Raw genomic sequence first — 25,487 nt, 5'->3', positions numbered from 1 at the left:
AACCAGCATATTTTACTGATATTTCAAAGATACTCAGGGGACTCCTCATCTATAGAAATGTGCCACATACTTCAATAACTCTGAATTCGAAGAGATAAGCAGAGCCCTGAAAGGATACACCAGACTGTCGCCAAAACATGGGAACCAAGTATCCTAGGGACTCGGGACACCGTCTGTTGCTACCATGGGTCCAAATACTCCTGCTGATGATGCTAGGATGTGAACACATAAAGGGTAGAATGTTGTAAGGGTACTGTCATCACAAAGAACTCCCCCATGAAGACAAATGTACACACTGCTTCTAATCTCATCTCCCAAGAGGTATGTGTAAAAGCTCTCTATGTCTATCTACCTGAAGAAAACTATTATTAATCTCCCCAATAACAGCTTTAGTAAAATATTATCAGAGAAGCAAGTCGATAAGTCTGACCTGAATTAATTTGAAATATACATAGGAGGGCAAAAATGTAGTGGCTGCTCAGAACTGTCAGAAAGCTGAAAAGCACACTTGACTGGAACAAGATCTGAATCATTTTAAAAGTAAATAAAAAGGTTCTCTTTTTATCATTACTAATTTTTTCCATGATACAGCTTTGTAGGAATAGGGTTTTTTCCCACCACTGCCTCCTGCCTTGCTCTACTTTTCATTACCTTAACTAGAATACCAATGAAGAATTTCCTTGGAGAAGAGATGGTTTATTTCAATTTATGGTTTGGAAATTATATTTCAGGATTGAACGGCTCCATAGTCTGGCTTCTGTGGCGAATGACCGTGGTAGTCAGAGTATGATCACATCGTGAGTCAGGAAAACAGAGTGAGAACTGGGCCAAACCTGAACTAAAATAATAGTGAGCTCTCTTGCAAGAACCACTGTCAAGGACGCACCATGTTGACCCAAAGATTTCTCCTGGACCTACCTCACAGATGCCCTCAGTAAGACTAGGCCTCCACCGGTAATCTATCAACTGTTAGCATTCAGACATCAGAGCTCTAACAGCTGCATGAATTTTGAAAGACAATTCGACTTAACTGATAACAGAATGATTCTAGAGATAAGTGAAAAAATGAGAAAACTTCTCTTTGCTGAAACTTTATAGACCAAGGTCTTTAATTACACTAAACACAATGAAAATAGAATTTTAATTCTTCTAGTTAACACTCCCTGCCTCCCTACAGCAATCTTTAAATGTCAACCTATCATTTATTTCCCATAGTAAGAAGCCAGGCAAACCTTAAGAAATTATTAGAATTTCAGGATTATTGTCTTTTCTGAGCCAGGCTCATGTGTTTATTTTTTCCTTTTTTTTCTTTTCTATTCTTTCCTCCTCCTCCTCCTTTTTTTCGGTGCTGTTGGAGTAAGAACACCTTCTATGTAGTTAACTGAAGAAATCCAGAATATTTTCAATCAATTAATAGGGATTGTTTCAATCAGATCTTGTAAGACAAGCAGACACAGAAATGGTTTTCTTTTTTTTTTTTAATAAAAGATTTGTTTTCATTGGAAAGTCAGATTTATGGAGAGAAGGAGAGACGGATCTTTCATATGTTGGTTTACTTCCCAAGGGGCCACAATGACTAAAGCTGAGCCAATCCAAAGCAAGGAACCAGGAGCTTCTTCCAGTTCTCCTACACAGGTGCAGAGTCCCAAGACCTTGGGTTGTCCTCAACTGTTTTCCCAGGCTACAAGCAGAGAGCTGGAAGGGAAGTGTAGTAGGCAGGAGAAAAACCGGTGCCCTTGTGGGATCCTAGCACATGCAAGGCAAGCACTTTAGACACTAGGCCATTACACAGGTCCCTAGTGTTTCTTTATTTATTTGCTTAAAAAAGGATTTGTTTATTTGAGAGGCAAAGTTACAGAGACAGAGAGCCAGCCAGCTAGCCACATCTTCCATCCTCTGGTTTACTCCCTCAGTGACCACAATGACCAAAGCTGAGATGACCCAAAACCAGGACCCAGGTGCTTCTTCTGGGTTAGCCACATGGGCATAGGAGCCGAAGGACTTGAGCCATCCTTTGTTGCTTTCCCAAGCCATTGCCTTTGTGCAATGCTGGTATTGCAGGTAGAGGCTTAGCCTAATATGCTGCAGCACCAGCACTGGTTCATTTTTTTTTTTTTGAACTAGGTCTTTAACATGACCAAATATGTTTCAGTGACACCTGTCAGTTGATCATTATATTACCACCACTCATAAAACTCATGAATCTGAAAAAGTGAATTAATCTCCTTTGGTGAGTCCTCTTTCCTCAACCTCCCAGCTTAGAATAGCTTTATGCTTATTCCTTGTGTTTGCACTATGTATACTCTCCTTTAGAACTCTCAGGTAAATCCATAGCTGTAAATCCATCTGCACATTTTTAAAGATTTATTTTTATTGGAAAGGCAGATATGCAAAGAGAGGCAGATACAGAGAAAAAAAAAATCTTCCATCTGATGGTTCACTCTCCAAGCAGCCATAATGGCAGGTGCTGAGGCAATCCAAAGCCAGGAGCCAAGAGTTTCTTTGGGGTCTCCCACACGGATACAAAGTCCCAAGGCTTTGGGCCGTCCTTGACTGCTTTCCCAGTCCACAGGTAGGGAGGTGAATGAGAAGTGGAGAAACCAGGATTAGAACCAGTGCCCAGTTTGGGTCCCAGTGGTTGCAAGGTGAGCATTAAGGATTTAGCCACAAAGGCTACTGTGCTGGCCCCCATGTGCACATTTTAAATTTTAATTTTTGTTTTTCCAACCCAATCGTGTCTCCAAAAGTATGGACTCATAATTCAACTTCCTATTTGGTAGTTCCAGTTGGGTGTCTAATAAATGTCCTGAAATTTAACGTGTAAAATGGTAACGGTGATTTATCTTCCATCTCCCTAAACTTGTTTTCTCCTCTCACAGGCTTCTACAATTCAATGCAATTGCTTACTTCCAATTGGGAAGAATCCCACCTGAACTCTCTCTCCAGTCCAGTTCACAATCCCATTTCTTTCTAGTGAAAATTAGGACCTTTGAAGTTTATTTCAAATCGTTAACTGGTCCTTCAGTCAGAGCTCACAGTTGAGATCCTGAGGCCAGCATTAGGTACAGCAGGTTGAGCCGCCACCTGTGCTATTGGCCTCCTACATCAGAACATTGGTTTTAGTCCTGGAAATAAATGCTTCCTAATGACTTGCTGCTAATTTGCCTGGGAAAACAGTGGAGACTGAATGATCTAGGAGCCTGGGCCCCTGCTGCTACCTACATGGGAATTCGGCATAGGATTTGTGGCTCCTGGTGTCAGCATGGCCCAACTGCAGCTATTGTGGCCATTTGGGGAATAAACCAGTAGGTAGAAGATCTGATTTTCTGTTTCCCTTTCTGTCACTCTGTCTTTCCTGTAAATAACAAAAATTTGAAAAAATTGTGGAAAGCCCTTGATCTATTTCTGTGCTGAAATGTCTCCTTGGTTCTCATATGCTCTTTTCTTTTTTATATTTCATCTTTTACTATATTAATTATTTTAAATATTCCACCTGATAGCTCCAACATTGGATCATGTCTCAATTTGGCTCTCTTAACAGTTTTGTATCCCAATAGTAGGTTATTTCTTTTGCTTTTAGTCTTGTGACTTTGATTGAATGCTAGCCATTATGTCTACAAGAGTAGAGATAAAAATAATTATGCCTGGAAAGTAATACCATATCAGACCTGTAGTGTAGATTTGGGTCAATCAAAGTAGAATAAATTGTAACTTTTATTACTCTGAAGGCAATGAAGGCTTCAAAATCTACCCTACATATTCCGCACACTCTCTGTATGCAATGGTGGAATGCTCTCTGTTCCAGTCTCATTCTCATTCAGACTCTGTACAGTGAGGTCTTGGAGGGAGAGCTTTCTGAACATTTCTATGTATCCTCTTATTGACAAGGAGACTGCTTTGTATCTGCATTGCTCTTTTGTACTATTCTGCTTTCCTCTCATCCCCAATGCTAGCAGCCTTCTGATGGGTTCATGTGTAAGGTATTGGATTCATGATTTTCTTTCCTCTGTCCAAGAAAATGATGGTTTATCTTCATGCACAGAGTCTTTACATGTCGCTTGTAAGAAAGCAGATTGCTGCTCATTTCCCTGTGGTTTCAGATGCTTCTTCACAAGAGAGAAGGAAGCAGAATGGGACTTTGTGCATATCTCCTGTCGATCACCAAGGGTTTCGTTCACCTCTGTGCCAGTTAGGAGCTCCCTCAGCTGTTCAATCTTACTGTGAGCAGCCTGTGATGGTCAACTAAAAAAAAAGTTAGTGCAGTCTCTTATTAAGATGTCCAAAGTCTTACTTCTGTGATGTTAGCTTATCCCAACTGACATTAAAACATCATTTTACCTTATTTTGTTGTTATTGTTTACTTGTATGGAGGCCATTGGTTTCTCCCAAAAGACTTGTGTGCCCTGTCCTTGAGGACCTTTGCTCATCTCTGGAATTCAGATTACTCAGCTGCCTTGTGATTCTACTGTTCTAAATGCTCAAGGCATGTTGTGGTTCCTTACGTTAACCATCTTTGTTCTTTTAAGATTTAAAATGATAATCCTTATTCTCTCTCTCTCTCTCTCTCTCTTTGTCTATATATATATATATATATATATATATATATATATATATTCACACACACACACATATACATATACATAAACCAAAATCTCGTATTCTTCAATTCTAAGTAATAGAAATAAATGCTGGCTAACTTAAGAAAAAAAAGATACGTTGATGTCAGGGAGCTGACTAAATCTCTGGAATTCAGATTAGTTAGCTGTCTTGTGATCTTACTTTTCTAAATGCTCAAGGCATTTTGTGTTTCCTTACGTTAACAAGCTCTGGTCTTTTAAGATTTAAAATGATAATTCTTGCTAAACACATGCACACAGAGAGAGAACCTGAAATCTTGTATTCTTCAATTCTAAGTAATAGAAATAAATTCTGGCTAACTTAAGAAAAAAATATATCATGTTAATGTTGGGGAGCTAATTGAATAGGACAAGAACCAGGGTAATTTTAAGGGGCCAGGTAACAGGGGCTACTTAACTGTCTTATTCAAGGAAACTACTGGAGGAATCAACTCTAGCTGTTCTGGATCCTCAAGATGTAAATCCAGGAGAGACTTTCTGCATGGCCAGGTTAGTCCTCATGCTTGTCCCGTGGTCTTAAAAAAACACTACTGCCGTCAGTGATGGAAACAGGAAATGCATTAAAATATGTGCTATATTAGTCAGTAGGTAGGATTCTGCTTAGGTAAGAAATAAAAGACATCATTGTATGTCTGAAGATGCTGTTGATATATACTAATTTCAATATGTTTTAACCTATATTTATTCAACATTTATTTTATTTTAGAGACAGAGAGAAAAAGATGATAGATAGATAAACCAATCTTCAGTGTGCTGGCTCACTGCCCGAATGCCCACAATGGCTGGGACAGAAGAAATCTGGGATCCAGGAACTCAATCCCAGCTTTCACAGGTTCTAACTACTTGATCCATCACTTACTGACTTACAAGTTCCGAAATAGCAGTAAGCTGGATGAGAAAGGTGGAGTTTGGACTTCCAAGTAGGAACTCCAGTGTAAGATACGTGAGTCTTAACTGCCTTCTAGGCCTAATGCTCACCAGTTTTGTTTTATTCTTGAATTTCTAGGTGATAGTGAACATACAAAATATGAATTTTGGCAATAAACAGGAAAAGAGCAGAGAAAAATATCAAGGATCATGATTTTACTCATAGAAAATATAAATTCATCATGTGGATAATACTTAAAGAAAAAAAGCATCTGGAAGATGAATGCTCTGCATAGTCTAAAAACACATGATTTTTCTTCTTTATAATTTCAAAAAATTTTCTCTTTGTCTTGAGAATATTATGGGATGTATTAATATTGGCAATAACTCAAAGCAAAAGAGCAAAATCAAAGACATTGCAAAATTAAATCTGCTTGGATGTTTCCTATTAGTCAAGGGTTCATGTTTTGTGGAAATTGCTGTTCTAAGAATCTAGAGTTGGCCAAAAAGTAATAAAGTTTAGTGTTATATTATTTTCTTGACAAATCAATGGCTTTTTCAAGAAATCCATCTGGTGTTAAAATGTTCTTTAGGATATTTGAGTCACCAAATGTGACCGGACCATTTTAGCTTGTTTTACTTAATGAGGAATTTGAATAAGTAAGAGTGGATAGGCCCTCAGAAATCACAAAGAGCTGAATTTAGGCAAATTCTGTTTTGGATTCCACTCTGCCAATTTCTAACTTTGTATCTTGGGAAGATCTTATAATTACAGTGAAAACTCTAGTTTCCTTGTTAAGAAAAATGTAATATGGCAGGCTTATACAAGTTAAACCAAGTGCTTTGCATAGTGTATTGTGTTTATTTGACTTCAATGAAGTAATTAATATTATTAAAGCTTTGCCACAATTATCAGGCAAACTTGTAGTCTCTGAGTGTGCTTACAATATTTTTCCTGGGGAGAAATTTGATCCACTGCATTTCTCTTGTTAAAACATGGACTTCCTACAATTACCAATCAGAAATTTTAGTCTCACGCTTAAAATAGTACCATTTGCAAATTACAATTATTAGAAACAATTATTATTTGGAGGAACAGACAATCTTATGTCTCGTTCCTGACAATGAAGACATAGGGGTCGCACTGAATAAGTCATATCACTCTAACATGGAAGCCATGCAAAGAGAAAAACTATTCTCTGCCTGAGGTGCTTCAAGTTTATTATAAACACCTATTCCTATAAGTAATAGAATAAAAATTTGAGAGCTTTTCCTTTAATATGTTTGGTGATGATTTACTTTGAATTGTTTTGCCTCTCAGCTAAAAAAGGATTACATTGTTGGTCTGAAACAGATAAACTTGTTTAGACCTTAGACCAGTCAATATGGCTCAGTTTTCCTCTCAATTGCATTTTTTAAAAACATTTGTTTTATTTTTATTGGAAAGTCAGATATACAGAGAGGAAAAACAGAGAGGAAGATCTTTCATACGATGATTCACTCCCTAAGCAGTCACAATGGCCAGAGCTGGGCTAATCCAGAGCCAGGAGCCAGGAGCTTCTTCCAGGTCTCCCACGCAGGCACAGGGTGACAAGGCTTTGGGCCGTCCTCAACTGCTTTCCCAGGTCCAGGTAGGGGGCTGGATGGGAAGCGGGGCCACTGAGGTTAGAACCAGCACCCATATGGGATCCTGGCATATGCAAGGCAAGGACTTTAGCTGCTAGGCTACCACATTGGGCCCTCAATTGTATTTTTATTATAGAAGTGTGCTCCCTAAAACTTGAGCAGCTGGGAGTAAAGATAGACACACAGTGACTGCAAATAGTCAATCTTGGATCTTCTCTGAGATAAAAGATAAGACTTCTGAGATAACAGGTAAGATATCTGAGATATTTTGGTTCCATTTAGCAAGTTCTTCAATTATTTCAAGGAGATGAATAGAGCTGGTATATTCAACTTGGGCATTTGATACTCTTGTGCATCATTCCTTTCTACTTGAGAGTCCAGTAACTCTAACTGCTACTGCCATTCAAGAAATTTTTATACAACTTTGTTGGCATTGTTACTTCCAAGATGTTACTTACTTTAAAAAGGGCCTGGATGAACTTAGGCAAAGGAGCTACAAGAATCCCAAAGTCAATGAAAAATATGTATTACTTGCCCTGGAATTTGCTGAAATTACTGCCTTGTGCTTTCCATGTCTGGTTGTGTTGCTAGTAAAACATTTTAGTTTTGCTGAGCCCCCATTACCAAGAGAAACCTGGGCACTTGGCTGGAGCAATGTAAGCAGACAATATCAAAATATACTTGAATTTCCTCTTCTTAACTGGCATAAAACCAGATGTGTGCTGCAGGCTTTTTGCTCCTTTAGGACGAATGCTCTTCAAACCATTAAACTCCTTAGTGTCTCACACAGGTATTCCCTTGGTAAACATGAATCTTCCAGACAAGTCCCAACTGACCTTCAAGTATGGGCAACACAGACAGCCAAGAACTCCAGCCTCATTGTCCTTTATGCTATCCTTTTTATGACATAAGATAGGGTTAGATCATACCATAATATAACTGACACAGACAGTCTGGCTCCATGCAGGTAACAAAATGAACAGATGACTCAGATTTCAGAACTGATGCCCATTTGTCTCATCCCAACATCGCAAGCATCATGTAAAGACACTAAAATCTTGATCCAATTCAATATCTCAAGTTGACTGAGACCAACTCTTTATTTTCTGATGGAATGGAAGACTCAGGTAAAAGTTAAATCTGAATTATAAAAAGTACATTTAGGCATAAGACATTCTGGTCAGATGTTCTGACACAAGCACAGTTGCTTCTCCATTTATCTTCTGTTCTGAGATTTCTGCTTTTCAGGAGACCAATGTCGCCATGAGAAGCTGAGTAGAAGTGAGAATACTTGGGCAATGTTGAGATTTTGGGAGATGGAAATCAGCTCAAACTTTCCCACATTTTGAGTAAAGGACATCATCAAGGAACCACTGAGAACTAAGAGTAACTCCTGAGAAATGCTGACTGGCTAGTGATGTGGATATCTTTGGACAGAAAGTATTGGCTCCTATCTCCTAATCCTGACAAGACCAAGAAAGAATCATGTGGAAAGTCTGGATCTACCTGTTTCTCAGGCTGTAGGAGTGTGAGATCTGAGAGTAGGGACCTTCAGGAGCATGTGGCAGCCTTCTGCTCTAAGCCACAGGGTCCACCTCTCATCTTTCAATGTCTGTAATAGTCCTGTCTTTTAGCACCTGAACTCCAATGAGCTGATCTAAAATAACCACTACTTTAGACAATAATGATAATCAGAACAAATATATTACTGGTTAAACAGCTTTTGAAGGAGACAGTGATGTTTTGAATTACGGTTTCAGAGAAGCAATTTCTGAATTTGAAACTATAGCTTCTCCAACAAAAATTTAGGAAAATAATTGAAAATGATAGTCCCTATTGAAAACTGCCTTATGAGGTTGAAACATTAAGGCCTAAGAAACAATTTATGTATAAGGTCAAAGGAAGTGAATCTCAAAAGAAAATAAAGCCATATCTAATAGGCTTAGTATGTTTGGAATTTCACATGCAGTGAAACGAAAAAACAAAACAAAACAAAACCAAAACAAAGGCAAGGCAATCACTTAAAATAGCCAGAAGAAAATTTCCCTAGTTTAAGATCTAAGTCTGATAAAATTCTTGAATGCTAAAGATATATGGGAAAATGCCCTAAGTTTCTAAGCAGTAAGAAAAAACTTATCTACAAACGAGCAATACAAGCTAGAAACAAGAGTTAAGTAGTATTCACATATTATTTTAAGAATAGGACAACAACCAAAGAAATACCAAGACAAAATGTTGTTTACAATTCATCCTAAAAGAAAACTTATTAGGTATTTTGTTACAGGAAAATTGACCAGGTCCGATCCAAGTCAGAAACATAAATTTGAAAGTTCAAGATCAAGATTTTGATAGATTCAGTGTTCACTGAATGCATTCTTTCTGGCTCATAGTGTCTTCTTAACGTGACCTTCCACGGGTGAAAGAGCAAGGCACTAACACCAGTCATGAGCGAGGGCACCACCCTCATGACCTACATTCCAAAGGCTCTGTCTCTACATACCATCCCATTCATGACTAGGTTTTAACATATGAATGTTGGAGAGCCCAAATATTCAGATTGTAACCCGTGAAAGCAAAACGCTTTACTTCTTGGATGGGAAATGACATATGTGGGGGTACTTAAAAAATTTTGTGCAAAATGGAATTATAAGTTTATTTTGGCCAAAAAACCTGGAAATTTACACATAGTTTTTCATATTATTCAATGTTCATATTTTTCAGACTACTTATGTGCATGGCATTCAAACTTTTGGAATAAAATAAGTATTTTAATTCCAGTTGCATGAATTTTTAAAATATATATTTTTTTATTTATTTGAAAGGCAATGAGATAAGGAGACAGAGAGAGAGAGAGAGAGAGAAGGAGAGAGAGTTAGTTCTCTCATTCACTGGTGTATTCAAAAGCCAGGGCTGGGTCGTGCCAAAGCTGAGAGCAGAACTCAATCTGCCTTGCTGGGAGGTGGTAGAACCTCTTCTACTTGAACCATCATCATGGGCCTCTCAGCATGTGCATTAATAGGAAGCTGGATTAGAAGCAGAGCCAGTACTCAAACACAAGTACTCTGAAATGGGATGTAGAATTCCCAAACAGTCTTCACCATTGTGTCAAATAGACACTCCTTAAGAACTTATGAAATATCCTCTTGTAAGTAGTACAAGAGTACTAAGGGAAATAATATGAACAAATTCAAAGAAGAAGACAACTTACACGTTTCATTCTCTTACCTAGTTCAATAAAATACATTGGATATTAAGATATACATGGGAAGAGTCTTTTAAAAACATCAAATCAAAGAAAATATGGAAATATCTAGAAATTTTGGAAAGCTAAACACTTTTAAAATACCAAGTCATCAGTCCCTGCAGGTGAACGCAAGAACCACGATAGGGAGCAATCCAGACCAGACCAGAGAAAGATACCCATCGGTATACATTTGGAATAAGTTGGGGACAGACCAGGCTGAACCACTTCACATCACCAGCTGGCGAATCCGAGCACCAGAACAGAGTGTGGGTCAGGCCAGGTTTGGTCACAACACATACCATTACGGAATGCCAAGGTGAGGTGAGCTGTACCAGATGTGGCTGCAGCACCTAAACAGCACATGTGAGAACCAGGGATAGAAGGGGCAAATCCAGTAGGGGGAATGTGGAGGGCTTCCCTGCTGGATAGCCACTCCCACTGGAGAGCATGAACTGGGATGGGGGCAGACCAGACCAGGCAGGGATACAACACCTGTGAGCTAGATCAGGGAAAAGCCAGGCTGGGCTGACTGTTCCCACTGGTGCAAGCAAAAATTAGAGTGGGTGAGAGTTGGTTGGGCTTAGCCATAGCATCAGCTGGAAGAAGTGGGTACTGGGGGCTAATTCTGTCAAGTTAAACTCTAGAACCACCTGGAGAATGCATAATCTGGGAATGGGAGTGACCTAGTAGGAAACTAGTGAGCACCTCCCTCTTGGGTTTCCACTCCCACTGGAGAGCATGAAAACCAGCACTGGGGCAGGAGTGGCTAGATAGAACAGCACCCACCAGTATGTGTATGGGCTGGATAGTAGGGCAGGTTAGGTTGAACTAGGTTTCAATGCCCATTGACATGTATGAGAGCTAAATGGGATGTGGGACAGACTGAACAAGTCTGTGATTCATAGTGGAAAGCATGGGAAGCAGGGTAGGGGGCAAGCCTGGTGGGGTTTATGGGGAGTTCCCCCAACTAGGCTGCAGCTCCCACTGGTTTGAGGGAGGCCGGGTAGGAAGTGGGCAGGATTGGGCTGGACTGCAACACCCATTGGCTCAGGTGGAAGACAGGACTGGAAACAGAACTGACCCAGCAATTGCAACCACCACCATATGCATAAGCTGATTGGGATGACGGACTGTGCAGGGATCCTGTTCTGGCAAGCACACACAAGAATCAAGTCTGGGATCATCTCAGATGAAATTTCTTTGGAGATCCCTCCAACTGAACTGCTGATCTCAGAACCCCAACCATGAAGAGACTATGTCAGCCAGTGGATTCTGAAGAGATTTCATCATGATTGGAAGGGCGAGATTGGCAGCAATTTGGAATTGTTGAACTATCGAAACTGCTTGAGCAGGACTCTTAGCGCATGCTCTACATTGGGGACATGGGATGGTTGGGAGGCTGGGTGGGGCTTCTCCCTTTGTTTCTTCCCTGACGCCAGATACAGGGGGAAAAATGATGATATTAGTGTGGAAACAAAAAAAAAAAATTTAAAAAAAGGAAAGAAAAGTACCTAACATGTTAAATAAATAAAATTTGACAAGGAAAAAAAAATACCAAATCACAGTAGAATTGACTCAGAGGAAAATGTGTTGCCCTTAATAATGGAAACTAAAAGGTGGAAATAAAAGATTTAATTACTTCACATATTCAAAGACAACAAAAACAAAAGAACTAATAAAGAAGACACACCCTAAGTGAGCTTGCTAAGGAAAAAGGAATGAAGTAAAATTAGACAAGATTATATGAAAGTTGAGATTCAAAAAATTCTATGCAAATATTAAAGGTGACTTTGGCAATACATTAGGTCTAAGGAAATATATGCTTTCTTAGAAAAACTTATTTTTTGCAATTGACATACAGTAAAAAATCTGAATTGATCCATCATTATAGAGGAGACTGGATAAATGATTAATGACATACTACTGAGAACAGCTGCTGGTGGACGAATTAACAACTGAACTTTTAACAGATAGTTTAAATGATATAATGTGAGGTAAGACTCGCTCAAATATCAAAACCCGGGAAGTACTGCAAAAATTATTAAAGGTACAGGTCAGTTTTCTCAAAATGTTTAAATTATATGTTGGAGAATACAGTAGAGGGATGAATCAAAATGACAACGTACAAAGAGAAACTCAAGTTTATGAGAATAATGTGAGGGTGGCTCAACACCAGAAAACCAAGCTATGTACTGATTACATTAGAAAGGAAAAGAAAAAACCTTACCAATGTGATTACAGAAGAGGGTTTTAAGTTTCAAGTATTTACATGTCACGGTAATTGGAGCTTTTTCAAGAGTTGTCAAGGATGATCAAACAGCCTTGAAAAATGATACTTAATACTTTAGTAGATACTATTTTGCATAAAATGTATGTATACTAGATTTTAAATACCAGTAGCCCATTTAGTTCTCATCAAATGGAAGGATTAAACGACTGGATGTTTTTGGTGAGTCCCATCTTCTTCTTGTCCTATGTAATCTGGGAAAACTTGATTGTGCATTAGAATCATTTATGTAGCCTCATAAGACTGTAGATTCCAGAATCTTACCAAAGTGTTCATAGTGTCAGTATCTGTAGCAAGAATTTTAGGAGTCACTAACCAAGTTTTTGCTGCAAGGAATTCTGCTTATTTCAGGGTCTCATTTCTAAGAACAAAAATCTAGAATATGATATCCAATGTTCCAATTGAGAAGACTTATTTAAATCCTGTTTTTGAAGCAATTTATTGTATGAATGGAGGTGGAAATAAATTTTAAAAGTAAATAGGAAATGGGGCCCAGCACAGTAGCATAGTGGTTAAAGTCCTTGTCTTGCATATGGGCGCCAGTTTGCATCCCAGTGGCCCCACTTCCCATCCAGCTCCCTGCTTGTGGCCTGGGAAAGCAGTCAAGGATGGCCCAAAGGCTTGGGACCCTGCACCCCCGTGGATGACCCAGAAGAGGCTCTTGGCTCCTGACTCTTGAGCTTGGATCAGTTCAGCTCTGGCCATTGCAGCCTCTTGGGGAATGAATCATCAGTCGGAAAAATCTTCCTCTCTGTCTCTCCTCTCTGCAAATCTGACTTTCCAATAAAAACAAATAAACCTTAAAAAATAAATATGAAATGGATTTTCTATTGCCGGGGAACATTCAATGTACACCTTATTTTCCTTGTAGACACAAATAGCAAAAATGTGCAGAAATTAATGTCATATGTTTCTTTTAAGTTTGAAACATTCCAATGGCTCTTTCTAGCATTTCTCAAATAGTTAATCATTGTAATTCTTGGCTACTTTAAAATCAGGACGAGTTAATTCTTATTTCACATGATGATAGTACTTATCTCAAATACTGTAGGTACTAGCTAACAACAAACAAGAATGACATTATGAAAAACTTTCCTCAGCAGAAGTACCTTCGAATACATAGTACATGCCTGAATACATGTTAATTCATAATAGGAACTTTACAAATATTCCTGAATCAAGGGGCAGGCTAAGATGATGGTTGGGATGACTTCCTCCCTATAGTAGAGCCTGGGTTCAAGTTCTAGCCAGGCTTACTGGTTTTGGTAATGTACACACAGGGAGGCAGGAGGTGATGGCTCAAGTAACTGAGTTCCTGTTGTGTAAGAGGGAAGACCCAGATTAATTTCCTGATTCCTGACTTGGCCTGACCTACTGTTAGCTATCACAGGCATTTTGGGTGTGAAATTGTGGACAGACCTCCTGCTGATCTCCATGTGTCTGCCTTCCAAATAAAATGCATAAAGCAACAAATACAAAATTTAAAGATCAAACATCAATATTGTGTGACTCACATTGAAGATTTATCCAAGACATTATGTATGTTCTCTTTTTATTGATATTACTTAAAAATACCATTTGAATGCCCTAGCTCATACTAGTTTGTATGAATGAATTCACCTTAACATCAGTGTCTAAATAAGGTTTAACAATAGTCTGTTTTAAATTTTTAATTATTTTTTAAAAGATTATTTTTATTGGAAAGACAGATATATAGAAAAAGGAGGAGAGAGGAAGATCTTCTGTATTGATTCACTCTCCAGGTGGCTGCAACGGTCAGAGCTGCCCTGATCCAAAGGCAGGAGTCAGGAGCCAGGAGGGTAGGCCCCAAGGCTTTGGGCCGTCCTCAACTGCTTTCCCAGGCCACAAGCAGGGAACTGGATGGGAAGTGGTGCTGCTGGGATAGGAACAGATGCCATTATGGATTCCAGCACTTTCAAGACAAAGACTTTAACTGCTAGGATACTGCACCGGGGCCCTATTTTTATTTTTGTTGATGTTGACAAAGTTGACCAAGGTGGGAAGGATTGAGGGCTAGGGGAAAATGGGTGAGATCATTGTTTTCAAATTTTTTTTCTTCTTCCTGTTTCTGGAGAAAGGGGAAACAAGTGGAGAAGCCACATCCAGCTTCCCAATCACCTCAGTACCCACGGATAGGGAATGGCCACCTGATATCAATCCAGGGTCCCTGATGTGGAGCATGTTTTGAGGGTTCTGCATAAGTGATTTTAATAGTTCTGAAATGTTGTCAATCTCGCCAATCCAAGGATGGGGAAATCGTGCCATTGTCCATTGGCTGACATAGTCAAACCTAGAGTCTCTATTTTCCCAGATTTTTGCTGCCATTGCTGATTGGGGTAGTTGTCCAATTGGTTTTGCGCTCCTGCTCTGCCATGGTAACCCCAATGGGCTGCCATGTCCTCTATGTGCATCTGGGCCTGCCATTCAGCTCTGTTTTTTCCACTGAGATGGCCCAGTTCTGCCATATGCTCTCTATGGTCAGACCACTAATCCCAGATGTAAGAGCTTATGTCCCCGCATGCCCGCTCCTGTGCCATTCCCCAGATCCCCTGCAATCACACACACAACAAGCCCCCTCAAGCATGCTGCTTGGTGGCCAGTGGGCTTTCCCTGGTGCCATTGGTGTCCTGGGCTGCACAACCCAGGTGCTGCTGGACCCGCCACCCTGATGGCACATAGCTTTAGCAAAATAATAATAATAATAAGAAGAAGAAGAAGAAGAAGAAGAAATAATCAAAATAAAATAGGTAGGTGATTATGCTGGCACACTGGTATGGTTAACATGATTAACACATATCAGATTTGGCATTAACCAGGCCTAGCATTCCGGTCAGCTATTAGCTGATTTTTCTGCCACCAGTATGACATTTGGCTAGGTATAATGCAATTTAAGCTGTTTGTTTATTTGAAAATCAGAGTTCCAAATAAACTCTGAAAGGGGAGGGGGGAGGAAAAGAAAGAGAAAGGAGAGAGATTGAGAGATTTTCTTTCTTTCATCAGTTGCTTTACTCCCAACATCCCAACATGGCCATAATCGTCAGGGATAGGCCGGGCTGAGGCCAGGACTCTGAAACTCCACCTGGGTCTCCCACTTGGAGAGTAGGTTCCTGGGGTCTTCAGCCATCATTCCTTGCTCTGCCAGGTAAATCAGAGCTTGATTAAAGCTGAGAATCTGGTATCTGAATGTGAGCTCATACAGATGATGAGGTCCCAGGCAGCAGCTTAACCAGTGGTGTCACAGTTCTGGTCCCAGTGGGTATGCGGGGTGGGGAGTAAACAGAAAGAGGGAGGGAGAGAGAGGAAGAGAGAGAGAGAGAGAGAGAGAGAGAGAGAGAGAGAGAGAGAGAGAGAGAGAATATGATGATTATCCATGGATCACTTCCAAACACAGAAATCAGGACCAGGTGATTTCACAGCCAGGGATCCAAGCCAGATTTCCCATGAGTGTGGCAGGAACCTAGTTAGTCGAGCCATCACCTGCCATCTCCAGGGTCTATAGCAGAAAGGTGGAATCAGGAACCAGAGCCACAAAAGGTGGAGTCAGGAAGTGGTCCCTAGGCAATTTGTTGTGGGGCACAGGTGTCTTGACGACTGGAATAAATACTCACTGTTCACTTGTAGTTCTGACAAAGATGGTCCAAGTTAGGGAAACCCAGTCTCTTCTTCCTGATTCCAATTCCTATTTAAGGATAATGTCTAGCTTAGGTACTTAAGAATCCCCTCTCTCCATTGTGAATTGTAGTTTTCACAAGGGCAGGTTTAACTCACGTTCTAGTGCCAATCATAGACACATAGACTGGATATGCACCTTTCTCAGAGGCTTTCTGGTGAGGTAGTACTGGTCAGACTACAGGAAGCATCAACTGCCCTACCACTTGTAATCTGTGGAGGAATACCCTAGCGCAACAAGCTCCGAACCCAGCTTCTCCATCAAATAGGAACTGCAACGGTTTTTAATTAGAATAAATAAGGGGATGTTGTTGTTGGTAATCCTCTCAGTCACTGGTCCACAGGCGGTGTTCAATTCACGTTGGCTTACTCAATAGAGAACAAACTATAATCCAGAGAAAATGAATAAATTGTTCAATTTCTTCACATTTGGAACAAATTCGAAGAGCCGCTTTATTTCCCTTTAACTGTATTTTATAAGCGATTTTTTGTTCCGTCTTTTTTATTATAAGGAAAACTATACGCCAGTCTTGACCTTCACCATGTGAAGTGAACGTGTGTAGGATTGGTAGTTCCAGGGATAAGAGCCATGACAGTGTGAGAAATATCATAAGCGAGGCCACCCCCCTCCCCCAGCTCTCGAAATTTCATTTTATCTAAAGGATGCGGTCACCTCCCAAGACACTAATTTCAAAAGTCGAATCTCAAATATCCTTGAATTTCTTCCATAATCTTGGACAAACCTGTGTGTTGAAAGAGTTTCCTACAGCCTACTCCTATACTCAGGTTTTCAACTGTCTGTCCTCTCCTATCCATAAGCGCCTTCCGGGTTCTGCGCCATCTGCTTTTATTGTAAACTTTCAAGTCGGCCTAGGATACTGTTGCATATTCTTTGCTTCCCAAGGATGCTGAGGTAACAGGTCTGAGAATGTCTCTCCAAGTTGTGGAGGCGCTCGGGCCTTTGGCTCTCGGACACGCACCGGAAGCCGGGGTCCTGAGCCGGGGTCCTGGGGGTCCTGAGCCTGGTGGCAGGCTGCGCGCTGGCGAGCCGCTCCGCTCCTCGCATCTCCTTGGGAAGGACCCCGCCCAGGCACTCCCGTTGCTAGGTCCTCTGTTGGCCGCGTTCGGGAGGCTCCCGAGGCCAGACCAAGACGAACACGAGGGGGTGCCCGGAGAAGCCCTAGCACTGCCTTCATTGGGTCACAAGGACGAGCAGTGGCCGCTCGGTGGGTGCCACGTGGGCCCGAGCGCTCCTGGCTCGGAGCACACAGGAGACCCCCTCGCCCGTGGTTCCTCCCAACCGGCGCCAGCCCTGGGCGCTCTCCGCCCGCGCCTCCCGGCTCGTCGCGCACCCCTGGCCACGGAGGGCGAATGGTCTGGCCCGTCGGTAGCCGCCACCTCCTTGGGCAGCGACAGCTGCTCCAGCTGCTCCGGGTCCAGCGCTGGAGCCCTGAGCCGTGGCTGCCGCGGGCGGTGGGCAGGCGGAGGGCATTGCCAGACCACCAGCGCAGGTTGCCCGGGCTGTGGAGCCGCCCGCAGGCCAGCCGGGGAGCGCGGGAGTCGCTGAGGAACAGCCCGCGGCGGGAAGGCGAGGACTGGGGCGGGTTGCCCTCACCCCCGGTGAGTACCTCCTGTCGCAGTACCTCCTGTCGCCATCCGTCCCCAACCATCTCTTTTCCTTCCACCGTCCCCACATTCTGGAAGCCCCAGGTGACAGTGCCCCCTGCGGACGCAACCGACGGAGGAGCTGCTGCTGTCCGCGCTGGTGATTCAGCACCAGCAGCACCCCGAGCGCTGGGCACAGATGGGGGAGGGGGCGAGGGCAGTTGCACGGCTCTCACCTCAGCTCCTAGGTTGCAGGTGCGGGAACCTGGCGGGCGGGGTCCGGGTGGGGGTAGGGCGGCTCTCTGTAGGCTTGTTCCATAAATCCGTCCTGTCCCCACAGACTGGTGCAAAGCTCCATGAGTGTGTGCCGCGTTCTTGAAAGTGTGTCAGGGGCTTTTTTTTTTTTTTTTTTTTTTTTTTTTTTTTTTTTTTTTAATAAAACGCACACGCAAGTGAAGTCCAGGGCTCTTGTCAGTACCTCTCAGCCTCTCTGCTTCTCACGCTTTGGTCAGATTTGCGCGACCAACCGTTTTCCATCGCAGCATTCCTCTGAGTTACGTGAAAGATGCCCTATGGAACTTGTCTTGTTTTCGGGGTGGATTTGATTGGTTTTGGCACAGAAAGAAGATGTGAGGGAGATAGGAAATCATACTTGCAGACTGTCGGTGCTTTGCTTACTTTTATATACTGGGATAACATTTCATGAAATCATCACGGCAACTCAATACCAAATGTGGAAAGCGAGAAGTTGGGAAGTTAAATTACACTGTCAAGGTCACAGGACAGGCATTGGACTGCAAGCCCGTGGCTGTACGTATACATGCTGTGTTAGTGATTAGATATGGAATTAATTTTTAGAGCAGGAGCCTTAAAAAATCGACACAACCACCTGTGAACTTATTGTATGAGGAATTTCCCTTAACGTAAAAGTAACAGGAAAACCTCGCATCTTAGAAAGTATATGGGAAACATAATATCTGGACAACATTGCATAGGCCAAGATCTAACAGCAGTGATACAACCCGTTTTTGACAGTTACTTACAGTAGATGTGCAAGTATGGGAGAAATCAATTATGAAAGTAAATAATAGAAATTTGGAAACACCTTTTTTTTTTTTTTTAAAAAAGAACTTTAGGAAAAGATTACAATGAGAGTAGTTATTTAGTTCTTGGGTTGTAGGATTGAACCACACCCCTTGATAAGAAGACATAAACTCATGCTGGGATATTCTTGGTTCACCAAAGCTCTGTGATTTGGTATAGCAGGTGAAAACTCTAAGTCACAAGAGGAAGGAAGTCAAATACAGAGAAGTGGCAAGATCACTCAGTAAGTGATGGAATCTGGACACATTTACTCCTGGATACAAACTCTAATTTAGAATAAAAACAAGCGCATGTGTGGTAAAATGCAGCTCTGTATAGTGGGGACTGGAAATGATTTGTTTTCGCCTTGCCCTTCAGAGTCAACAATTATAGTGACCTCCTATGCTCCTTGTGCAAGAATAATGGATTCCAGATCGTTCTTTTTTCCTTTAATGGGTCATTTGACTTGCTTTCATTTATGATTTATGGATATTCTCTTAGGATGTGCACCTCTTGTCTCAGGAGGCAGGTTACTATAATACAGAAGCTCGTTATCTCTATATCCTGGCATCCTGTTTGATGGCAGACAAAAGCATCTTTATCTTAGTTCATCGCTTGTAAAGTAGTGGGCATTTGTGGTGAATTCCTTTTAAATGATTGATGTTGGAGGATTAAAGCATACTCTCTACATGAGGATGTAAAGCTGAGACACACATTTCTGTTTGTTGCTCTGACAAGATAATAAAAGGCATAGAACGATAAGTCTTTGATTTCTAGAGATCATTTCTTTTGCTCTTTATGTGACTGTTGGCTATGAACTCAAACTTAGTGGGGGCATTTCTCAGTGCTGTCTGTTTCATCCCAAGAAAAATAGCCAACTTAGTGTCAATGAATAAGCAAAAATATAACATCACTGCTATTTGAAAAAAAAAAAAGAAAATGGGAAGGTGCATGTCCTACTGCTGGGTGGCCAGCAGCAGCGTTGGAAACAGAGGCATCCTGTTTTATTGAGGTGACGTCACTAAAAGTACGAGTATAATGTTTTCCTGGCTTTAGAACTACTGTTTCTGTTTCTGTGGTTGTTTGCCCACTAATTGTTTGCAGATTATCCAACTCCCTGGTCTCAAGAAATTGAAAATCTGTCTGGGTAGGTATTTTCTTGCACATGAATAGTTATCAAAAATAACTTAGAGTTGACTTAATTCTGGAAAAAGATGGTACAAACCGAAGTGTGTTATAGCAATATCTTAAGGGATAAGAGAAATAGTAGAGGCTGGGGTGATGAGAGGATCAGGAATGTCTTCATGGAAAGAAGTGAAGAAGTGACTTAAATCATTCTTTTGCGTTACGGGAAGAGAACAGAGACAAGGCTGAGAAGCACTGGTAAACCAATAAACAGGGTGACAGATGATTTAGATAGAGCCTTATATATCAGGCAGTGAGACCTGTTACTGAACTAATACTCTTAGGAAAATGTAAATTTCCCTTTCTTAATGTATTTTTAAATTTTATTTGAAAGGAGAGAGAAAGAGAGAGAAAGAGAGGAAAAGAAAGGACAAGGACAAGATGTTTCATATGCTGGCTTTCTCCCAGAATGTCAACAGCATAGCAAGACCGACCTAGGTGGAAACAAGGAACTTGGAGTTCAGTGGGTGGTGAGGACCAAAATGTTTGAGCGGTCATCTGCTGCCTCCCAGGTTGTGCATTGTAGTTAGTAGGAAGCTGAAATTGGAAGTGGAGGTGGGACATGAACCCAGGCACTCTCACACAGGATACGGGTGTCTTAACTGCTGCGTCAATGTCTCACTCTCCTAGTGTAGGTTTCTAAGCAGGCCAAGTTTCTCTTGTTCATTTTCTTCATTTTCTTTCTCCTAATCCTCTTTCCAGAAAACAGCATATTTCCTGGGCACAGCTATTAAAAGGATTGGTTGTCAAGCAAACCCAGAGAAGTATTTTATGCAAGTAAAATTAGTATTCTTCCAAGAAAATTTGCCTTTTAAAATGCTGCTGCTCATTATAGAATCATGAACAATTTGGAAAGTATAAGAACATAAAAGGGAAAAGCCATCATAATTTTACCAACTGAAGACAACCATGGTTAATAGTTTGATGTATTTCTTTCTATTCTTCTATACCTAGTTTTAATCATACTGTGTATGTTACTTTTTATAATAAATACTTATTTTATTTATTTGAAAGGTAGGGTGATGTAAAGGAAACAACAGAGAGATAGAGGAGACAGAGAGAGAAAGAAATATTTTCCCATATTCCAGTTCACTCCCCAAATGGCTGAAATAGCCCAGTCTGAACTAGGCTGAAACCAGGAGCCAAGAACTCTGTGTGGTCTCCAGTGTGGGTGACAGAGGCCCAAGAAGTTGGGCCACATCCTCTGCTTTCCCAGGTACTTTATCAGGGAGCTATATTGGAAGGGAGCAGTTGGGATTTGAACTGGAACTCCAACGGAGCGTGCTGGTTTAGGAAACTATGACTTAATCTACTTCGCCACAATGCCGGCTCATGTATATGTTACTTTTTGTGTATTTTTACTTTATGTTTTAGTTTTTATTTAGTTATAATTAAGTAGTAATCCTTTAAAATACTCAATTTTTCATTAACTAGACTTACTGTAATTTCCTAATCATTTTGCATTTTCAGTAAACTATTGGCAAGTAATATTTTGATAAACCTCTTTGGACATATGCTTTTTTCTGTATTTTGTTAGTACCTGAAGATAGGATCTCAGAGTTGAAAGTTCTGTATTAAAGGGTAAGGGTTCTTAGGTTTGGACTATTTTAAAGAAGTTTTGGTAATCTGCTGGATTCTGTATGATTTGGAACACTTGTTTACATATTGACTGTGAACTATTTGCCTATTAATAATTGCCATTTTGGGCTCGGCAGCGTGGCCTAGTGGCTAAGGTCCTCGCCTTGATCCCATATGGCCGTTGGTTCTAATCCCACCAGCTCCACTTCCTCTCTATCTCTCCTCCTCTCAGTACATCTGACTTTGTAATGAAAATAAAATAAATCTTAAAAAAAAAAAATTGCCATTTCATGAAACTCAAACCTGTGCGACTCTTCAGCTCACACTTCCTTAGGCAATCTCTTCTTTTGACTAGAAAGATTAGTGAAGTGATGAGGATGGGAGAAAGGCAGGCAGCTGGGACTGAGGAGAGAAGACAGGATTAATGATCAATTTATGATCAGAGACGGTGCCTGAGTGGTTGGATGCTTGTTCAGCCTAGTGTTGTATTTGTAGACCTCAATCCTAAGTTTCCATCCCTTTCTTTGATCAATGCACATCACACACTGTGTTTGTCTTTTTCAAACTTCAGCTTCTTTCTACCACCTTGTGTTTTATTTCTCTGCCTCCTGCTTCACTTTCCTAGAAATGCAAGACACAAATAAGAACTTGCTATTACACTTTAATGAGGAGAATTTATATAGCTGACGGCAGATATCTGGGACCTCAGTACAGGCACAGCAACTTGCATAGGCCCTTCCTGCAAGGGCTGTGTGTCACACACATGGTAGCCACTGAACACCCTGGTCTTCTCTCCTGTGCATGCTTGCCAAAGATGACCTTTGTGAGCAGTTGCTATTGGGCGATGCATTTCCCAATATCCCCTCGCCTTGGTCCCAGTATCCTTCCATAAAAGGAAATCCCTACAACAAAGAGAGAGACCTTGTCTTCAGTTTCCTCATCTGTTATTGGAAATGTGGCTCTAGCTCCTTATGGAGAGAAGGGCACGGGTCCAATGCCAGATGGGTGTTTCCCCTGAACTTTCTCCGGGTTCCACATTCTCCACCAGGCTGGAGTTCAGGAATCTGCACAGGCAGCCTTGCCAGTGTCTTCAGAGGCCTGTGAATGTGATGTGCTGGCACACTAGGAAGCAGAGAGCAGACTCAGGATAGGACAGCAGGCTGGGCAGACATGAAAGGAGATGAAAACTGAAGCGGCCCATTGCAGACAACGAAGAGGCCACCTCCTCTTTCCAGGTCTCTAGAGATGCTCTCTGGAGGAAGCCACACATTAAGATAGGCAGAGTATTTTAGGCAATATTTGTCTTGTGTGTACATGACACTGATAATTCAAAAATTGCTTGTGCTCTTAAAGGTAGCAAATCTATTTTGATTTCTCTCAGTTATTATCTCTTGAAGTTGATTAATGATCTCCCTAGTGTTAATGTTCTAGAAGAAAGGTTCAAGTTAAGCTTGCCTCAACTAACCATTAGACATTTACTTGGTCATGAACTGCTCATAGTACACATAGCAATTAATGAGGTTAAGTCAGTGGGATTCCTTAGGCTTTAGGCTGGTGGGCAAATATGTTTGCTTCTTTCCTTTCCGTATCTTTTCCTTATCCTTTCCTTTCCTTAACCTTTCCTTTCCTTTTTTTTTAAATGAACACTTTTTAATTGCAAGCACCTGGTTGGCCTGTTTTTCTGATGTTTTAGAACCAAATAAGCAAGTATTCACTTGGTTTTCTGTCAGGCTGACCCAAAGTTCTAAGAGAACTATTCTTTTAATTGTTTTTTTTTTTTTTTTAATTTTTTTGTTGTTGGCCCACTGGACATGCTGAGGCATTATTAGTATTTTTTTTCTAAATTTTGTTGTGGTACCCAAACATCACATTTCTGTATTATTTTTGTTCCTCTGCTTAGCCATATCAGGCAGAGCGCTAATGTGACAAGGGATCACTTCAAACATTTCCGTCTGTCTTACCCATGACTTTTCAGAGTGCGAGCTAGTGTCACAGCTATCCCTGCAAGATGCCAGCCGCCTATTTCCATAAAGTTCTCCTCCAAACTCCATCATTTGCAATGCACGTGTGGCAAAGCTGCCTTTTACTTAAAAGTGAGCATTTGTCTATTTGGAGATGTATCAGAAGCAGTTTGGGTAGCAGCTTCAAGATCATTTCAAGGCTGTGTGCTAGGTTAGAGTTTTAAGGTTGTTTAGGTAGCTCACTCATTTAAAATAGTATATCTTTTTCTGGTCAGTGCAGTGACTCTGCTTAAACTTTGTGCAAAATCTGCTTTAATTGACATGGTTCCATTACTGTGTCCTATGGATGGAGTGCTCGTAGAAAAAGTTAGTAACTGTGGGTTTAATTTGAATTATTGCATAGATGGAAAAATCTCCATGCATCATTTTTTTCTCATTACTATTATTTAAAATCTATTTTCAAGATATTTGGCCATTACAGTCTGTGACCACATTTGATGCTGCTGGTGATTGCTAAAAATTCATGACAACAGTTTTATCACATATCTCATTTTGTGTTTAGAATCAGTGGGTCTGAAGTGAACCAAAAAATACATTACATGAAAGTTATTCTAAGGGGAAGAAACCTAGAATTTGAATACTTTCTATTATCAGTTCATTATATATAAAATTGATCGGGGTGGGGTTGGCACTATAGTTCAACAGATTAATTCTCTACCTGTAAGAACCAGTGTCCTGTATGAACATGGGTTCCTTTCCTAGCTGCTCTGATTCCAGCTCCCTGCGTATGGCCTGGGGAAACATCAGAGGATGGCTCAAGTCCTTGGGCCCTGCACCCACATAGGTGACCCGGATGAAGCTCTTGGCTCCTACTTTTGGAATGGCTTAGCTCTGGCCATTGTGGGCTATTTGGGGAGTGAACCAGCGAATCTAAAAGCGTTTTCTCTCCTCTCTGTCTTTCCAATAAAAATAAATCTTAAAAAAAAAAAAAACCAAAATTGATGGGACAATTTGTTTAGCTTTAGGTACATATGGCTATATCTGAGATAATGTTTAGCTGCATAGCATCACTCAATCTAGAATCTTGAATATTGGTAGATATTATCTCTTCTTTTTTTTTTTTTGACAATGTGAACCATCCAGCTAGAATTAGAAAAAAAAATCAGCATAAATTGGCATGCAGAAGCACAGTAGATTTAGAAGTTGGTCCCAGCCGCCCCCTTCAGATACTCATTTTGACACTAGATGCTAATATTTATTGGTATAATTATATGTAACAGGAGGCCTTTACTGGCTTATTGAACAATCACTTTGGGTTTTCCTTTTTTTTTTTTTTAGGATGTTTGATGAATAGGAACTTTGTGAGTTCATCAGATACTTTTTACCAATCTCTGATGTCTGCTTTCAGTTCTTTGTGCCTTTCCTGCTAGACAGCACATAACATACTTGAAGCTAGTTTTTAAAAATATGTAGACAAGATTTTTTTCTGGAACTTGCCACAATAACTAGAAGAAAATGAACATTTAAATATTAAGGACGGTTTAAAAGAGAAGGAAGAGTACTTCTTGGAATTGAGACTTGTGTATGTGCAAAGGCTTTTTCACTTGTCAATATCAATGTCAACTGAGTCTTTCACAGAATCATCGGCTGTTATCTATGTCAGGGGGCTTATATTTTAAAGTAGGAATTATATTCTTTTGAACATTCATCTGAGGTATATATAT

At 40.8% G+C, this 25,487-nt stretch overlaps 1 protein-coding gene and 1 long non-coding RNA gene across 7 annotated transcripts in view; one reads left to right on the top strand and one right to left on the bottom strand.

Annotated features, from left to right (window-relative positions):
• The first annotated feature begins 305 nt into the window (after positions 1 to 305).
• Positions 306 to 25,487, top strand: part of TTLL7 (tubulin tyrosine ligase like 7) — a 163,594-nt gene continuing 138,412 nt past the window's right edge. For 2 of the 6 annotated variants that reach the window (XR_009244522.1, XM_058658605.1), the window contains exon 1: positions 17,771 to 17,971. The gene's annotated coding sequence lies outside the window, so the exon portion shown is untranslated. Of the gene's footprint in view, positions 322 to 455; positions 541 to 17,769; positions 17,972 to 25,487 lie in introns of those variants that run through there. The other 4 variants (XM_058658594.1, XM_058658597.1, XR_009244521.1 and 1 more) reach the window with 4 other exon arrangements.
• Positions 15,657 to 16,418, bottom strand: LOC131478518 (uncharacterized). The gene is made up of 2 exons (XR_009244523.1): positions 16,291 to 16,418; positions 15,657 to 15,925 (listed from the first exon to the last, which is right to left on the bottom strand). It is a non-coding gene; the product is annotated as an uncharacterized LOC131478518 (long non-coding RNA).

This window comes from Ochotona princeps, chromosome 2 (genome assembly GCF_030435755.1).
Source record: "Ochotona princeps isolate mOchPri1 chromosome 2, mOchPri1.hap1, whole genome shotgun sequence".
NCBI classification, from domain to species: domain Eukaryota; kingdom Metazoa; phylum Chordata; class Mammalia; order Lagomorpha; family Ochotonidae; genus Ochotona; species Ochotona princeps.
Note: the sequence above shows the minus strand (reverse complement) of the source record. Positions and strands in the feature narration are given on the sequence as shown.